This window comes from Hyposmocoma kahamanoa, unplaced genomic scaffold, assembly GCF_003589595.1.
Source record: "Hyposmocoma kahamanoa isolate Upper Pololo Valley unplaced genomic scaffold, ASM358959v1 63, whole genome shotgun sequence".
NCBI classification, from domain to species: Eukaryota; Metazoa; Arthropoda; class Insecta; order Lepidoptera; family Cosmopterigidae; genus Hyposmocoma; species Hyposmocoma kahamanoa.
Genome location: NW_020653851.1, coordinates 24,305,282 through 24,324,297, shown reverse-complemented (window position 1 = coordinate 24,324,297; position 19,016 = coordinate 24,305,282). Strand labels below are relative to the sequence as shown.

At 37.8% G+C, this 19,016-nt stretch overlaps 1 protein-coding gene across 1 annotated transcript in view; it reads right to left on the bottom strand.

Annotated features, from left to right (window-relative positions):
• LOC113229897 (zwei Ig domain protein zig-8-like) overlaps window positions 1–19,016 on the bottom strand; it is a 434,645-nt gene that overhangs the window by 242,160 nt on the left and 173,469 nt on the right. The gene's annotated exons all lie outside the window — the stretch shown is intronic.

The following is a 19,016-nucleotide window of genomic DNA, read 5'->3' as shown; positions in this document are numbered from 1 at the left end:
TCAGTTTATTTTTAATTTTTAATGAGACTGACAATACAATCGGTTGTAGAGCACAAAATAACAATGGTAGGTAAGTCGCTTTCGATCATTTATTAAAAACGATAGTTGCCTGAAATAAATATATAACACAGCTACTTAGGAATAAGAACGTTTTTGACTTCTCCGTTTGTCCCGTATTTGCTTTTGTAACAGAAACAAAATACCTAATGTATTTATTGGATTTTGTTTGCATTTGAGCCCTCAGAAATGTTTCTGTAAAAAACCTATTCAAATATGGCCAGTCGGTTTTGTGATAACAATAAAAGAATCACACCACGACAAGGGTCAGGGCAGCGTTGATGGAAAAATGATCGACGAATAAAATTGATTCCAAAAGCTCAGCTACTACAAAGCATGCCCATTGATTGTGTGCGGGTTTGATTCGCGCCGAGGGCACCGGCGGACGTTAAGGTCGAAGGTCCGACAAATGTAGCCAATATCGCAAATGTAGTGAATGGAGCCAACGTTTGAGCGGATATCGCCAAATGTCGTCGTTTGCTGGGATCAAATTTTGGGCGCACACAGCCATGAATGTTTGGTTAGGTTTGGTATTGCTGGACGTAAGTCTCAAGGTTTGTGTTCAATGTAATACGAATTTAAGTTGATGGCATATAATCCGAGTAGATTCTGCCTCGTTGTAAATGTGTTCGCACATTTTTAGTAATAAGTTGATGCAATTCTTGTATAATTTAGGTATCCTTTGAAATATTACTCCGTAGTAATCTGTGTTGAATCGAAAAATTCAGTTTCAATTAGAAATGTATTTAAACTATGTAGGCTATGGCTATGTCATAATTTCATTTGAATTGCCGTTTACAGAAATATAATTAAACTTGCGATGTAGGGTGATTTGAAGTGCCTCACTAACGAAAGCCTTCTTCTGGCGAGCTATTTATTTGTGTTAATCGTAACTATTGGAATGTGCACAGTACAAGGCGTCAGACGCATGTTTTGATTAATGAATGCAGCTGGTACAACAACAATTACAAAGCTTTGCATCAAACTCAATTGATTTCACCTGAACGGTTTTGTGCTTTTTTTTGATTGATTCTAAGCCAACATCCAATGTAGCCAGGTCGTGATTAGAGCCTCTGTTTAACAGTAGGGACATGTGATGATACACTGTGGGCGCTGGACGGAGAGGTCCCGAGTTTGAGTACTGCTATGCGCAATTTGCGAAGTAAACTATTCTAAATTGGTTCTAGACTGGGAGTTTCAGAATCCTGGAGTGCATTCCGTTGTTCTGGTACACATAGAACAGAAAATTTATTTATAAAAAAAATATTTATTGAAAATCACTACATACTAACTGCCTCCGTGGCCGAACAGTTACCATGCCGGACTGCCACGCAGAGATCCTAGGTTCGATTCCCGGACCGGGAGAAATATTTGTATGGCCTACATTTATTTCTCTCGTGAGTTTGGGTGTAATTTGTGATTATCTATGTGTGTTAGTCAATTATAAAAGTGCCTAACGAAGCTGACCATTATCATATTTAAGACACACGGAATCCTAAAGATAAAAGTCTAAACAAAGGAAGATCTCTTTCTTTATCTTTGTCTCGCGAGAGCACTTGACAGAGTCAAAAAGTGATGAGAGTCGGCGTTTGAAATTGAAGTGTCTGGGGCTTTACGATATTTCATTAAAACTTTGGAGTTTCTTGATAATACACATTTTAAATCATTATGCTGAGATAAAACTACAATCGGCCAAATTATTATTAATATAATTTCGTTTCTAAAATATTTGGTACTGTTGTAAGGTGAAAGAGCTTTTCAAATTGTACGATTTTGCATTAATCTTAGTCATCTTAATAATTGAAATGGTCTTAATTTCCTTTTCATAAGGTACCAATTGACGGGACGAGTTAGTCGTGTACCTGGCGATGAGCGACACGCCTGCCCATAACAGTTGCAGTGCCACTCCGAGCTTTAATGTTTACATGGCGCGGGCGGGATTGATGGTTTCAATGCCATTATCCGCAAAAAGACAGCCTCATTGCTCAGCAGACTGAGGGGCAACACCAACACCGTTTTACATGATAGATATGACCTATCCATTATGAAATCTTTTATTCGGGACCTGATTGAATAGTCTCACAATAGACTATTGGGTTTGGATGCGAGTGAGAGATCTGAGACTCGGCTGCCACTTATTACTACTAACCTAGTTTTTAAGTTACATGTGTAAGTTACTAACACTATTGGATATTAAAAAAATTTTGTTGTCTGAATAAATAATTATATTATTATTATAATTATTAATACAAAGATGAGAGATGAACACTTAGAAAAAATTCCTTCGATCCGGCCGGATTCGAACCGACGGGACGTCTTCTAAAATGCCGTGCCAGCCGCTAAGCCACGGAACGAACCAGCGGACCTCACGAATGTTTCAATGTGTTTATTTGCGGATTTTTGTACTTGATTTTCAACGACTTTTAATCGTAGCGCCATCTATGAGAAATCTATGAAAGTATTTCATCACCCAATTAGTTAACTTTACAGATACCAGTCCTGGCCAGAGATGGCGCTATTAACCGTAATTAAATTTAAATTTAATTACCTCCGGTTAATAGTGTATTAAAATAGTATAATTTAAATCAAATTATAACAAACTAGTGGAGGGATTTCACAAAAAATAATTGAAAATCAATTCAATACGAACTTAATTATATTATTATTTAATTGCAAAGGTCTAAGGGGCATTGCCACTAAATCCGTCACCCTGAAGGAAAAACCACTTAAAGTCAAGTCTCAAGTGCCTGTAAATTCACCAGCACCCTTACCCTTCAATACCGACAGTCTTTTCTATACGAATCCTTTTACTTGGAGCACTACTGCTACTATTTCTCAATTAGTATTGAATACATTTTAATATTACTATCAAACACCGTTTTGATGCATCGTCTGTGCTGTTACATTTTCGGAAATCCTTATGAAATTTAAACCAATATTAACATATTAACTGAAGAGAATTGCTAAATTGCATGTTACAGATCGTAAATCTGAAAAAAAATCAAAATCCCGTCTTATATTTAGATGGCGCTGATCAATAGCCTGGATGATTCGAGTTCTTAGGTTGGCGATTGTTACACATAGGAATTTTTCGGTCCTAAATCGTGTATATTTGTTTTTGGATGTAACCAGCTCACCAGTCCTTTACAGGTCCCATGGTCACGCCTGACTTAAATCCGAAAATAAAAAAGCTTCATTTAGGTACTAGCCTGGAAGTAGTTTATATTAAGCAAATGGCCGTGGATATCAATTAATTTCCCTTTTATATGAAATATAAGTAGTCAGCGTTTTTCTTTATAACAATATGTTATTCAAATATAAATCATGAGCTAAAATTATTTTCTGAACTGTATCAATAGATGGCATTGTGTATTACAAAATAATTAAAAATAAAGTTATGGGTAGATGCCACTAATTCTATACAAAATACACGGATAGCCGGCAGCATCCATTAAAATGTATGCAAGAAGCGCCATCAAGTTGATTTGTTTGTTGTCATTAGAAATTAGAATAGCTTTCATAAAATGCAGCTTGTCAATGCAAAACAAATTAGTTACAAAAATAGCTATTTAGTACCCTTTGCGACATCTGGTGTACCAATAAGTACTAAATGACCAACTACGCTGTCTTGTATCGTGATTAGCAGTGCTCTTGGTTAACCGGTCCATGATATTAATCAGGACTATAGTTTTTAAGTAGTCCGTAACTGTAAGGCTGTTGGGGGCGCACGAGGCCGCAGGCTTCTCGCTCGGCCACCGGCCGTTGTATGGGACCAGCAGGTTAAGGTTTAATTTGATTACAAACAACACATGACAAAGCACACATGATTTGTTTCAATCGTTGATATTTTTTACCTTGTCTTCCGTGCCGTCATTAATATGCAAGCGTGTCTCTTGCTACTTTTTTCACACGTTTTGTAACGCGAAGACTTACCTGAAACAAAAAAAAACGCAAACAATGAATAAACAGCACACATTTTTATCAACAGACGCCATGCAAAGGTGGACGAAACAGTATAACGCTGCAAGTTTAAAATGGACCTCTCTTATTTGGCCACCTTATGCTTTATTATTTAAAGCCACGTGTCGTCCCGGCGCCCACTCAAATATTAACTGTGACCTTGTTTGTCTCGGAGGATTTCCCGCATTGTATACCTAAACCTGGGATAAAATCTTTTCTACAATTTATTATAGTATAAACCCCACTGGGACACGAACATATCCTACAAGACTCGTGAATTCTGTTTTTCGTGACTTATTTAGTTAATACATAAACTCATATTACTATTTATAAACCCATCTTCAGTTTTTAAATTTGTGCTTGCCCTACATCTCTTTACGTATTGATTTAGATTGTAATGATGTGGTTAGTGTAGAATGCTTGTAACTACTTAATTACCCCACACGGGTGTCTGCGTTTTACCATGTGTCGTTATTTATTTTTTTATAATATCAAAGAAATACAATAAGTAAATAAAATCCATCATTATAATCAAAATGTATCAAGTCATCGTCATAAATCCCCGTCACCGAGACCTGTATTAATAAACCCATCTTATTTGCAGAATTGATAATGGGATGTTACTTAACTGTCTTTATTAATATATATCACTTGAGTGCGCATCGACGTTTCCTCATTGATTATGTATCATTTGAGAGTTGTTAAAATTTCCGCTTATTAATAAACATCACTAAGCGCTTAAGCTACGACTCCCGATCTTTATTAAGCCCTAATCAAGTCGAATGTCTTTTGATCATTTGAGTTTGTATCATCCAGGATGTCGTTAATTATAGTCTATCAATGCAGGAGAAGTATCTAAAGATCTGAGTGACATCTTAGCCGATTCGCACTTAATATCGGACGGAAAATATTGACTATACGGTTGTTAGATTCAGATTATTTTTTTTCTCAAATTTAACATTACTGTATAAATTGCACTACATGTCAAAGTATAAGAAATTATATTGCGATGGTCAGACAAAAAGAAAAGTTATAAGAAAAGCACACAATTAATAGAAAATTAACAATTCATTATATAATACTGTTGTCATCAAAATTACATATCAAATATCGTTCTCCATCAAGGATCGTCATAAGTTGATAACAATTATACCAGAGTATGTTAATGCGGTAAAAATTAGAATAAAAATAGAAAATACTGAATTCGTTACAATTTAAAGTCCATAAATTATTTTACAGAGTATGTAGGATTTTTCAAGAAAAGGTCTTTCAGCCGGCGCCTAAATGTTTCGTCAGACGGTTCAAGTCTGAGAGTAGCGGGTAAACGCTCATAGTAAGTAGGTCCGATGACACGCGTGCTTAGTAAACCATTCTTGGGTAAACCCACTTAAATTTTAATTGCTTCATCAGAATGCATCTAACATTTCCTTGACAACAATGACTATTATAGAACGATGGCCAGCCTACATATCAGGACAGCCTTAGAAGGAGGAACATGCTCCGCCTTTCATCAATTTCCGCCCGCACAAGTATTTAGAATAATAACATATAAATTGACATTTTTTAATATAAGCGCGCATTTGACCTCTATCTCACCTGATGGAAAGTAACGATGATTTCGACGATGGAGCATGCACACCTAAATAATGCCTATTCACTCTCGTCTTGAAAAGGTCCAAGTTATAACGTTCAGGGAACAAGTCTGCTGGCAGGGAATTCCACTCCATAGCCGTTCGCCATATAAAAGTTTGGAATATCCACAACATAGGGGTGGAATCCAAGCCTAGGCCTAGTCCCCCGGTGATGGAAAGGGGAAGGCGGAATTAAATCGTGTAATTACATCGCACACTCTCCGTAATATATCCTGTAAAATACCGATGAGCAGGCAACTTTATGCCTTTTTTCATCAAGTTAAGAATCAGCTCTTAACTTACGATCATGAATGTCACAAAGAAAGTGTTTAGACCATTGCTCCGCCACGCCCGCTCAATTTGGATTGAGGACTTTTTCAACATGCAGGTTTCTTTTGGACGTTTGTTTTCACTTCTTCTGCGAGACAGGGTATTGCCATTTAAACATTTACAAACCGTCAACTTCTTAAATGAGGAGCACCGACAACCTCGAACGCAATTAATAGAAAAAAGGTGTCCATGACTTTATTTAATTACAGACAAATAAAAATCAAAGCTATGCTTAGTCCGGGAGGTGCATCCCGAGTTGCGTTGCGGATTAGAGGCTGAGACAAAAATACAAACAAACGGAGCTAGACAAAAGCGTGACGAGGGTGAAGGGCACCCTTATCTGCCCCCGCATCCGACTTCGTTCAATTGTGAGGGAAAACAACAGGCACGTACAACAGAGCCCTCTTAATGGGAGAAGTGTGAAATCAGAAGTCGTTAAGCTTTTTTTAGCTTTAAGGTTACAACCGTGTCATTTGGATCACGATGGTTTTCAACTGTGAATTTTGTTCGGGTCTACACTGATTGCTTGGTTATGATCAAAATATACAATTTGCTCACCGCAACCAACTTTTGAGAGCCGTCTAAGGTACTTGTTATTTATTCATAAATACCGTTAAACCTATTTCCCACTGGGACTAGCAGACATAAAACTCCTCATCGCTCCTGGAAACCTCTTTCGTTTTTGCCAATAGCATCAGTCATATTAATTGATTTCATATTTAATTTTATTTTGGACGTTCAACAGCATACATTTGAACTGGAAAGCTGTTTTGTGTATATATTAGGCAATAATATGATGCCAGTCACCGTACATCACAGAAGCTTCAAAATATAATACGACGTGGTGGGGAGAATCTACATATAATATAATAGTGATAGCAACTATTTTTTGTGCACATATACGTCGGCACCTTTGCTACGCCACGTGAATTAGCGCCCTCTATTGGCAGTGACCAGAACGATGATGAATAATTGATTTGAAGTAATATTACGCCACCTAGTGGTAGGAATGCACTCCGTGGATCAGGTGACTTGTGGTGGCGCCAGCTGGGTGGCTACGAATTTTGTTTACATTCGCTCGAGGCTACGTTTCGTTCACGTATCCTAAAGGCCGGCGCAGAGTGACGTCGCGGCATAGCACGGCACGGCAAAGGATTTTATTTTTGATCAAGTTATTTTTATCCTTATTTCATCGAGGTTAGAATTCATATTACTTTATTTCGATACAATTATACCGCGGCACGTCGTGGCATGCCGCAGGACGCCGCGGTATGCCGCGGCACATCGTGGCATGCCGTTTCATTCCACAGACGTCCCGCAAGTTACGTCGGTCACAGAATTATGACAATTAAACTAATTGAAATAAGGTTTGAAACTAGTGCGGCGGCGATTTCGGCGAATGGCGCGCAGCGAATGTGCCGCGGCATGCCACAACGCGCTTCGGCATGCCGCGACGCGCTTCGACATGCCGCGGCATGCCGTGCCGTGCCGCGACGTCAGTCTGCCTTTAGGTGAGAAATAACACACTTGAATCATTTTCTATCGTAATTGTTTTCTGTGTTTTGTACTTGTGTGTTTTGTAAATTAGATAAATTGAAAACAAACATATATTTCGAATTTAAGTTGTATTATGGAGGAACGGGAGGAGCCAGACGGACATTTCAGTAGGTGAAACCTACCCTCCCTAGTTCTAAATCCAACATATAGTAATCCAATCATGTTTATTAGACTTTATGTTAAGATAATTTCAAGAAATAAAAAATAATTATTAAAGTACAGGAGCCTTATATCCAGCAGTGGGTGAATACAGGCTGTTTATGATGATGATAAAGTTGAGCAAGACAGCAGCATTTCCCCGACAGATACCATAACTTTCGATCCCGGGTGAGCTACAGTTCCCCGCAATAAACTACGATCTGCACCACGTTGTTATTCACGTTGCCCTTGTTTGCCAATGGAATACATTTTCTCGGATTTCCTTTGCAGTATTTTCAATACACTCAAGCATTTCCATACAATTTCGTAGGTTAAATGAAAGGTAGTTTACCTATCCACTTGATCGTTTCGAACTTAAGCCTATCTCAGTAAGCTCGCTTCTTACACCACATCCCTTTACGCGGGTCCTAAAATCCGAATTTTATTATGCGACCGCTCGTAAATCTTGTAAACAACGTCCAGACGAAGATATATCGAGTGAAAATTAAAATACTGTAGGCACTATTGTACAAATTGAGAATTTCATTTTAGTTTCTGGGAAGTTCGTTCAGTATGAGTTAACACATAACGGTTTAGCGCATTATTATTCATCTTATTAAATTAACCCGTATTAGCAACAGTTTCACGACGTCGCCAAAACCTTATGAGTAGGGTCGTGATTTATCCCCAACAAGGTGCGGGGGTGAGGCGAGGGGGAGAACCGTCATCAAATTTCAAAGGAAAAACTAACGCAGCCAATAATGAAAATTATTAACAAAATGTTTGTTCTGTTATAATTTTTAAATAGTACTTTTAGTGCGAAATATATTTTTTTGAAATCTGTGCAAACTCAATTAAAAAGTTTGCATTCAAGAGTTTATTCATGTCTGCAATAAATTTTGAAGAAAAAGAACGGTAAAGTAACTAAGCTACGAATATGCAAAATTGGATAAATTATTATTTATGTTACATTATTTTAAGAAAATAACACCGTAAGCCTGAATGAGTTCCAGCTTTTGCCTTTTTTTTTCAATTATGACAGACCGTTTCGCTTTACAAGCTCCAACCATTTTCATAAAAATTTTACGAAACATTGATATTTCCCTGTTTTTCTTTCTTATGCACTTCAACATGATTGCTTTAGTGATTTGGCAGAAATTATAGAATTTAATCTGTTATATGATTTCAGAGAAAACTCAAGGTGCTGAGGAATTGTGGAGACAAGTGTATTGCGACTTACGAAAATATGATATTAAGGAAAACAGAAAATACTTTGTTTTCTGGCAGGTGTCGTGACGCTTTAACCTCGCGAGGGGCTCGGTCTTAAAGTGTCAACTCGTTTGCAATAACCTACTTTGCGCTCTACATACTCGTACATTATTTGTACTGAGTTTAAATATCGTAACTCGGTAAGTATTCTACATAAATAGTAACCCGCTACGCCGTAGCTGATGCTACGACGGCTACCAACTTGCTTACACTGCTAACAGTGTAAGCAAGTTGGTAGCCTAAGTAGTACCTAAGTACATTATCGAAAGAAATATAAATTTGAATTATTTGATCTAATTGTATAAAAAAAAAAACAGGCGTATTATTTGAGAGTTGTCCGAAGACTTTTTATTATTAACTTATTTAGTAATTGTTAGGTACTAAGGTTCTGAGATTCAAATCGTTTGTTTAATAATCTGCACCTGGAACCTTTACAGTGTTGTCGAGTTATCGGTAGCTTTACCGAGTGTACATAAAAATATGAACATGTAAAAACCAAGGAAAATAATAGCAATAATATCTTCTTCTTTTATCAAATGTCGGTGTCGCTTCGACTTCCACAAATCCGCTTTTGAATAAAGATTTACTTTGCTATTAAAAGAGGTCAACAAATACATTTAATAGAGCGACGCAAGAGAGTTACAAAACCGTTAAGTTGTTTAAGACGTTAATACTGTCATTATATTAAACGAAAATAAAATTTTTCACGGCAGTTTTTTTTTGCTAGGGACGTTGCTAAACGACCAAAATTATTAAACCATCAAAGTTTACGGAAGCGCCGGAGGTGTGAGGAAGCGCGCGAGGGGGGAGATGTAAATGAGGAATAACTTTGTGATGATAAAATGCTAATGGCGAGCTGTCATTAACAACTTCAATTAGAAAAGGTTGTACACTTTGTAAAAGAGATGAATTTGTGTATGAATAAATATGGTATTACACTCGTTACTGCGGAATTCGCTTGAGCTGGCCAAAAACAGCTTTATATCCATGCGATGAGAGCAAAAACACATTTGATTATTTCGCCATAGCATAATAACACAAGTATGGTAACTTCATACAAGCGTAGCAGCGCGGGCTGTACGTGTGCACGCCCGCCGTGCACGGACGCACACATTCGCATAATCTTGCGGTGCACTTTATAGAATTGAGATATTCGCTCGGTGTTTAATAAATAATATCAAATAATAGACGTAGCTATTGTTATATTTCTGGTTGTTTGAACGAGAGTGCGGTATGGAGCCCCTTAGCCTAAGGAGTAGACTCCATCCCCACATCTTGATGCCTGGCATTGCAAGACCACGCGGGCATCTCGTTCGTTCCTTCCTCGAACCTGCAAGGTGTACAATGATCTTTCCCCTGAAGTATTTCCTTTGCGCTATGACATGGGGTTCTTCCAAAAGCGTGTTTACAGGACTCCCCAAGGCTGGCAATGCATAGGGTTCGCGGAGTAGCAAATTAATTTACTTCCATTTTTAACGCATAGGCATCTCATCTGATGTTGCATAAGTCCATGGGCGACGATACCGATCAAGTGGCTCGTCTGCTCGTTTGCCCCCTTCTTTACATAAAAAAATAGTGCCTCGAATTCAAAATTGTTATGCATTTCATTTCTATTTCTCAATTGTATTTCATAATTAAGACGATATTCCGGTTTTGAAGGGTAAGGGTAGTAGTGAAATTACAGGCACATAGGACTTGTTAGCATGTGTCTCAAGGCGAATTAAAGCCGCACTGTAACTGCTATGGACAGGCGTGTCCCTTACCAACAGGGGCACGACTTGTTCGTCCCACACTTGGTATAATAAAAGAAAATTATACTACGGTTTCGCTTTTGCTCTTGTACATGGATATAAAGTTATTTGGAAAGGCTTGACGCGATCCATGTCGCCATGTCCATGTCATATGTATGGTGTCTTCCTATTCCATGTTTCTTAGACGGAAGTAGAACATCAACATTATCGGCAAATATTAACCCCCTGAGAGCGATAAGCGTCACCCAAAGCACGTTACTGGGCCCGATCTCGATTCTCATTACCAGAGATCTTAATAGGCCAAGTGTATTTACCTAATTTCAAAAATTTTTGTTATTTTCTTGTATTGTATATTAAAAAAATTATGATCATAAGCAGAAATATACCTATTTTGTTTTAATTTTTTGCCTCATACTCTGGAGGAAGGAATGTGTGTGTATGACTTGAAGTTTACATTAATATACTCAACTCATTTCGATTGACTAAGATGGTATTTCTTAGTCATCAACCAGATGCGTCTAATGTCGATGCAAACCACCCTATTCTGAAATATAATAACAAAATTCATTAATTTAAGTCTCATTTGTAAAATATGTGTATTGTAACATTTAAAAATTACACCCCCGCATCATAAACACCCGAGAGATATTTCATAAACAAGGCATCGCATAACCCGCAATCCACACACCATGCGTAATGAATCTTTCATCATCACACAGGCAAGAGATGTGTCGTCGTAAAACTGGGTATCATAAAAGCAGGACGCGGCGGGCATCGCCAATGTGACGGTTTCGCGATCAGTGGACAATGGTCAGTTCATTTTATAATACATGATAAAAATATTTGAATAGAGCGGTTACAGCCCAGTGCGAGATCGGCTGCTTCTCAATTTAAAGGATGACGGTTCAAATTCCAGTGGTTGCATGTACGTATGATTTTGAGTTTACAAGCAATACTTCTCGCTGACGGTGCAGAAAAACATCATAAAACCTGCATATTAGGCATTGGAGATTGTCGATAGTGCATTAATGTGTCATGTTGCCTGTATGGTTTCCTCAGTTGTGTAATTGTACTCAGAGTAAGACATCAGAATACCTAATGCCGGGTGCACAAGTCTTACACTTGCGTTTTTCGCTTGCTTGCTTGACTTGTTTCGCGTATACGCCAAGATCTGTCTTGTGCGCGCAGTTAGGACTTTTTACAAGTCGCTCGCTTACACCGGCCTAGATATCAAACCGGCGGTTTGATATCCAGCACGTTTGATATTTCCACGCAAGCAACAGTGAACGTTTGCGGAGGACAGCACCACTGGCCAATCACAGAGCAGCAGCGTCCACGCATCCAATAAAACCAAAACATAGACAAGGCGCAAGTCTCTCCGCAACGCCTATCGGAAGACTCGTGGACGCCTTTGCGCGGAAGGCAGATTTCTACAAGCAAGCAAGCGAAAACCGCAGGTGCAAGACTCGTGCACCCGGCATAATACATTTAGAAATTTTAGTGCCTTAGATTTTTTCCCACAATTTTATCCGCTCACGCGATGCGGTTTTCCTACCGCAAAATGGCGGCTATTTGGTTTCGCAAATTAGAAAAGCATTCAGTTTAAATACAAGTTTTTATAAATGAAAATTATTATTCTGCATTGCTAAATAAATACCCTCCGTACTACCAACAAAAACATCTCAAATAAAATGCAGTAACACACCGCACTTAAAAAGCACTAATGAAATTTTTGGTGTACTTGGATAAATATGATAATATTCCGTTTGAGTGGTTCTAACGTTTACCATGAAATTACTCCTTAAAGTATATTTTATAAACATTTATATTCAGGGTAAACTTAAAAAACGTTACTTGCGGTATGTTTTCAATGAATAAACACCGAAATCACCAGCCCAAACAATAACACACACGATTGTCGTGACGTATTTTTGAAGTTGTTTATTTTTTTAAATGACAGACCCAGGCATTAAAAACTTTATGGTTTGCTAGAGTAGTTACCGAAATAGCAATTAATATTAGTTCTTTTACCTGTTATAACTTCTATATCCGATAAATCGGTATAAAATTATCACCGGCACCTCTAGGTGTGGTATGCGTCTACGGCTGCATGTATCGCGTGAGCGGATATAAGGCTTCCAACATTGGACACAGATTACGAAGCTTAGAAAAACTGTGAAGTCTCCAATCCGTATTGGGCTAGCGTAAACTGTAGTCTATATATTCTCCTTAGAAAAGGCCGTACTCAGCAGTGGGGCGTACAATGGGTTGGTGATGATAATGATGTACTTGTAAGTAAGCTGGCTCTCAAGGCTAGGATGATAAACATCAGATTAACTTTGAACAAACTCCCTGTACTATCAAATATGTCGTAACACCAGGACTACGTGAACTTGATTAAAAACGGCTTTGCCAGCGGATAACGTTGACGAAAGCAAGGAGATAAGTTAGTCTATTATAGAGAACAACGAGAAAACGCGGTTTATTTGAATGAGGCAATGTAAATAGGCTTAGCGCAAACGCTGCTATTTCAGCTCGTTATTTTGTTTTACTTGGAAAAAGGAAACCTGTGCCCTGAACTTAACTGTCTGCATAAGATGCAAAGCTTCAAACAAGATTTATAAGAAAATCCTCGAGTTGAATTCTTGTGTATTCCACCGATACACTGCAAAGTAGTTGGCTGATTTGCTTCACAAATTGATATGCGGTTTGTAAGTTTGCCGGACGGCGCACGGCAAGTGTGTCGAAGCTCTCCAACTCCGCAACTGCCAACTCCGTAAGTAGTTAAGTGGCTGACGACTCGCACCGACTTTACTTGAGATGGAAATTATAATTACTTACTACTCAGAAATGCTAAGTTATGGGCCTTTTCACTAAGTAATTTGCGTTTCAAACAACTCTGTTTATTAGATGTAAACTTATAATTACAAATTCATTATTTTAGTAATATTTTGTTGTAGTTACAACTACAGGGACACAATATACAAAAGATTGTAATATGGAAGAAGAGGTTTTGTGAACAGGTCTGCCTGACACCTAAATTGAGCCCATATTTCGAGAAGATCTGGAGATTTGAAAAGACAATAGTTAAGGCTAACGAATTTGAATGCGCATGAGTTTCGCTCATATTTATACCAAAATAATGACAAACCGGACTGAGTTCAGGTTATACGCAAAAAAGAGAAGAAGTTTTAAAATAAAGCAGGGCAATTTAGTAAGTGAAAGGTTCTTATAAAAGAGTTCGTCTAGGGAAGTACTTATTTCTGCCGCCAAGCAGTAATGTGAGCATTACTGCGTTCCGGTTTTGAAGGGTAAGGGTGCTGGTGAAATTACAGGCACATGGGACTTGTCAACTTATGTATCAGGGTGACGGGCGCAGTTCCAGTGCCCCTAAGATCTTTGTTGATCGATTTAAAGCTCTGAGTGGCACTGCAACAGATATGGACAGGCGTGTAGTTTGCCACCAGTCACACGACTTGACATTATAAAGAAAGTTTGTAACTCATCAAAATGGCGCAGTATTTCATAGCACCGCTGGTGTTCTACAATAGCTTGCTATACACAAAAAGAACTTACACACATCGTTCTAGTCTTAGGATTGATATATATGGCAGATTACCGACTACTAAGCATAAAACAAATAATTACTACATAGATATAAAAAACTACACAAAACAATATCCATACGTAACGACACTACGACTCCCACCTTCAAGATTTGCCGACACAAGAATCAGTTAAAACATTTCTTGCAGTAAAGGGCGGTGGAAACAAACTACACCTTGGAATTTGAAATCCCGACCAGAATATAAACAGGTTATTTATAAATAAAACCCCAATCTCGCTTATCTCTCGAGGTTGGAGTACATTTCACTACAAGAATACAAGATTACACTTTACTTTGTGACACCGAAACAGAAATAACACGAATCGGCGCGTAAGTTGTTTGCGATATCGAGTAAGAGTTCTTGCGTTGTTGTAATTGAAAATACAGCCTAGGAATATTGGACAAGGACACACAATTTGCAAACACCATTAGCAAATACGTCTTTAAAAAATTTCAAGGCGCAAAGGTACGGAGGGTGAATTCAGAAGGACTCTGATGAAATCTGCAGTTTGTAGACTAAAAGTTAAATGGAAAAGTTTTCCACTGTATACTTAACGAGACTTTAGATTAAGCCTTCTTTGGCAAGATTTTGGCTTCAGATGTATGAAAAAATTCATGATGGTGTCTTTTATAGGAGAATTATATTATTTCTGGTAAATTTCTATATAAAGTTAACAACTTCAGAAAAACACACGCGTGTTCTGCTCGGTTGCGTCTTACTTTTCATTAAAAAAAAATCAGTCATTTACAGTTACGACAATGATTAGAGTTAACTGATTATAATTTTTGAAACAAACTAAGTAACGAAATTAATTGAATTAAAAAAAAAGTCACTCACTTTTCCGTTCCAAAATATTCGTTTCAAAGTATGATATTAAAATATAAGATATTAATATTATATGTATATTTATAAGCGCTAACGACTTCCGCACAGCAGAGAAAGCCCATTAAACAATAAGTAAATTACAAGTGTAAAAATGAACAGGACTCACACGTAAACCCCAGGATACTGTCTCGGATATTATCATAAATGAGAAACAAATTCAATAAAGTATTTTACACGAAATGTCGACCCTATAAGGACAGGGGTTAATACAAAAAAACCCACGTACTAGAAAAAATACATATCTATTTTATGAAAATTTAATAAAAAACCGAACGTTCTGACCGTTTGTTATATTTTGAAAAATAAGCGGTTCGCTTCTCTGAATTCTCCTTTAAGCTCTCGAGAACGCCCGTTCGAGTGTTTTCTAATTCTTTCTAATTAATTACAGCGCTTAGTGTTAATTTTCATCCTGTTTTAATTATGACCCGCTTTCTGTTGATTTTTGCAGAAAATTGCTGCGCTATGGAATTTTATCGTTTGCTGTATAAATTCAACTTGTAATCAGTTTTGTAACAAATTATTCATAGTGTTCTGTGTCCGTGCAACGGCGTCTTTTTCTTTTTAGTGAAGACTTAGCCTCCTTAAAGGCCAAATTGTATAAACCACCGACGGTCACAGACGTCAAGTGGTGGGCCGAACAAGTTGTGTACCTGCTGGTAGACGACACGCCTACCCATACCAGTCATAGTGCCACTCAGAGTGTTAAGTCGCAAAGTTTGGAGGCACGCTGCGCCCGTTACCTTGATACAGATCACAATTCTCGTGTGCTTGCAATTTCACCATCACCATTACCCTTCAAAACTGGAAAGCAGTAATGCTGACGTTGCCGTTTGGAGGCAGAAATAGGTTAAGTGGCAGTACTCCTCTAGGTAAACTCCTTGATTATAACATAAATAACGCACACACTCAACATAGCCCCGCACTAGGGAAAACCCTGTGTCGCGGGTGCCATGGACACACACATAGACAACCACAAATTACACCCAAACTCACGAGAGAAATAATTGTAGGCCATACAACTATTTCTCCCGGCCCGGGAATCGAACCTGGGACCTCTGCGTGGCAGTCCGGCATGGTAACCGTTCGGCCACGGAGGCAGTTAAATATTTTAAGCTCTACGACTACTGCATTTTGATTATAAGCTCTACGACTACTGCATAACATTTTTCTATTTTGTTGTTATTATTACAATTTTTGTTTTAGTCTAATAAAAGCTACAATGTAGTTTTTAGGGCTTTCAAGGATATTCACTACATAATTATCACTAATTACAGGTTCCTTACCACGGTATGAGTTCTTTTTGTTTTCCCGATATGGTCACGGGTTGACTGACCAGCAGCAGATGACAGCTCTACGAGCAGACATATCTGTCTGCCCACTTCTACTATCTACTGTCTTCTAAAAGAGGGTAGACAGATGTCTTCTTATCGAGCTGTCATCTGCCTCTGGTCAGTCAACCCGTGACCATGAAGCGTATAACCGTTGCGAAATATGGAAAACCAAAAGGTCTCTTACCGTGGTAAGAAATCTGTAATTAGTGATAATAATAAAAATACAATATTTCCGCGCATTCAATTTATATCTCCAATATGATTTATTAAACGCATTCTGGTAGTCCGGAGCATTACTATCCTTTTGTTCGTAAAAAAGACAGTAGGGATACGTTTATAGCTATGGCAAAATTGAAAACTGGTCGGCTGTCGATGGCAATAAGTGCTCCAATTACAGAGAGGTCATTTTAATTAGTTGAGACAGAGGAGACTGTCTTAAATTTATTTTATAATACGTTAACCATAAGTGATTAAACGGAAAAAAGGCCAATGAAGAGGTGTTAAGAACAGCGAATGAAAGGAGAAGCTTATTAAGGACAATAGAGAACCGAAGGGGGAAAGTGTTTGGTCATCTGATGCGTCACGTCAGTTTTCTTAGAAACATAATAGAAGGGAAGTTTGACGGAAAAAGAGGCAGAGGAAGACCGAGACGAAGTTATTCAGATCAGATAAAGGAGAAAGTTAATGACGTGTCGTACAGGTAACTGTCAAGAACATTTTTAGCACTAGTATTAATTTTGTATGTATCAATATTTTTATTATTTTATTATTATTTATTATTTTTATAAAAAAAATACCATTGTTCTTATTATTTAAAGCCAATTATGAGGTTACAAACATTTACCATTCACCACGACAAGTTTAACGACAGTTGGTCAACTTAACCTTTTTATCGGACAGTAAAAAAACTGCCTCAGTTTTTTAACTAACGCAATATAAACGTGTAATGGAAAAAATAACACGAAACAAACACAGTGCTTAATAATAACACGCTACGCTGTAACGAATTATAATAATAGCAACATCAAATTTCCTTAATGCTCAAGCATCTCGGCTGCTGCACACGACAAATTATTATTTACAAAAAAAAAGCATAATTAAACACAATAAATACCGCTAACACAAACATAGTCATAATAGACAAACAAAAAAAACTTGTATATTGTAAAGGCAATTAGTAGTAAGTTCATTCCTAAAAGCGGACGTCAAAAAAGAATTTATATAGCTCCCGAAAAAACAGTGTACTCTAAAAACTCAAAGTAGTTGCAAACTGTAAGCTAACAACTCCTAAAGACCAATTTGTTGAGCCCAAACACGATAGTTCTTCAGTAATTGAGACGTTGGGCAGTCTGCAGACTATTCTGGTTGCAGCATTAGATCATGGTTATCATATTTAAGAGTAATTCGTAGGGTTTAGTAGCAGTAGAGCTCCTCATGGAATAGTTCGTCCAGGGTAGTACTGTCAGAAATAGGTAAGATTTCTGCCGCAAAGCAGTAAAGTCAGCATTACTGCATTCCGGTTTTGAAGGGTAAGGGTGCTGGTGAAATTACAGGCACGTGGGACTTGTCAACTTATGTCTCAGGGTGACAGGTGCAGTGACAGTGCCCCTCAGATCTTTGCGATTTAAAGCTCTGAGTGGCACTGCAACTGGACAGTCGCGTAGCTAACCATCACGCGCACGACTTGTTCGTCCCGTTACTTGATATTATGAAAAAAAAGAAAAGAAAAAAGGCCACTATAATTGGACTAGAGTTACTGATTAATACAATTTTACTAGGTTATTTTGCGTGGTTTATTGTGGGTTTTGGTATCGACAATTATAGCCCCAAAAGGGCTATGATTTATATGTATGTGTGTTTATTACAATTTTCTGCGTAAAATATGGGTAATTGATCCCAGTAGGGTGCAGCACGATCAAGTTATAGGCGTATATGATCTGTGATGGGCGGACTGGTGGAGAACCCCCAATTAATTTGCAAATACCTATTTTATTTTTGTTCATTTATTTAATTTAATTTTTATATTTACAATTAACTAACCAAAATAATGTGCATAAACCAATGCAGATGTTTTGCACGTTGTGCAGTCGTCATCTACACGACACACATTTGTGTACACGTTAGAAAATAGAATGTGAATTTTCATTCTTCAATTTAATATTTGTTCCTGGTGTCAAGATGATCTTATTCATAGTTTTCCTTACATTTACTTTTCACTGCTCGATTCTTTTTTAACCAAGTTTGGAAAAAATAAATGCAAATTTAACACATTATGTCATGCTGTTCCTAATTTTTATAGAGCGATGGTAACGAAATGGGGTTAACGGTTGCTTCTCAATGAGAGATCTACGGTTCGAATTCCTGTAGCGGTACATACATGCGACTTTAATTTATAAGTTACGGTAAATTAGTGAATGCTTAATAACGCAATAATAACGCACACACTCAACATAGCCCCGCACTAGGGAAACCCTGTGTCGCGGGTGCCATGGACACACA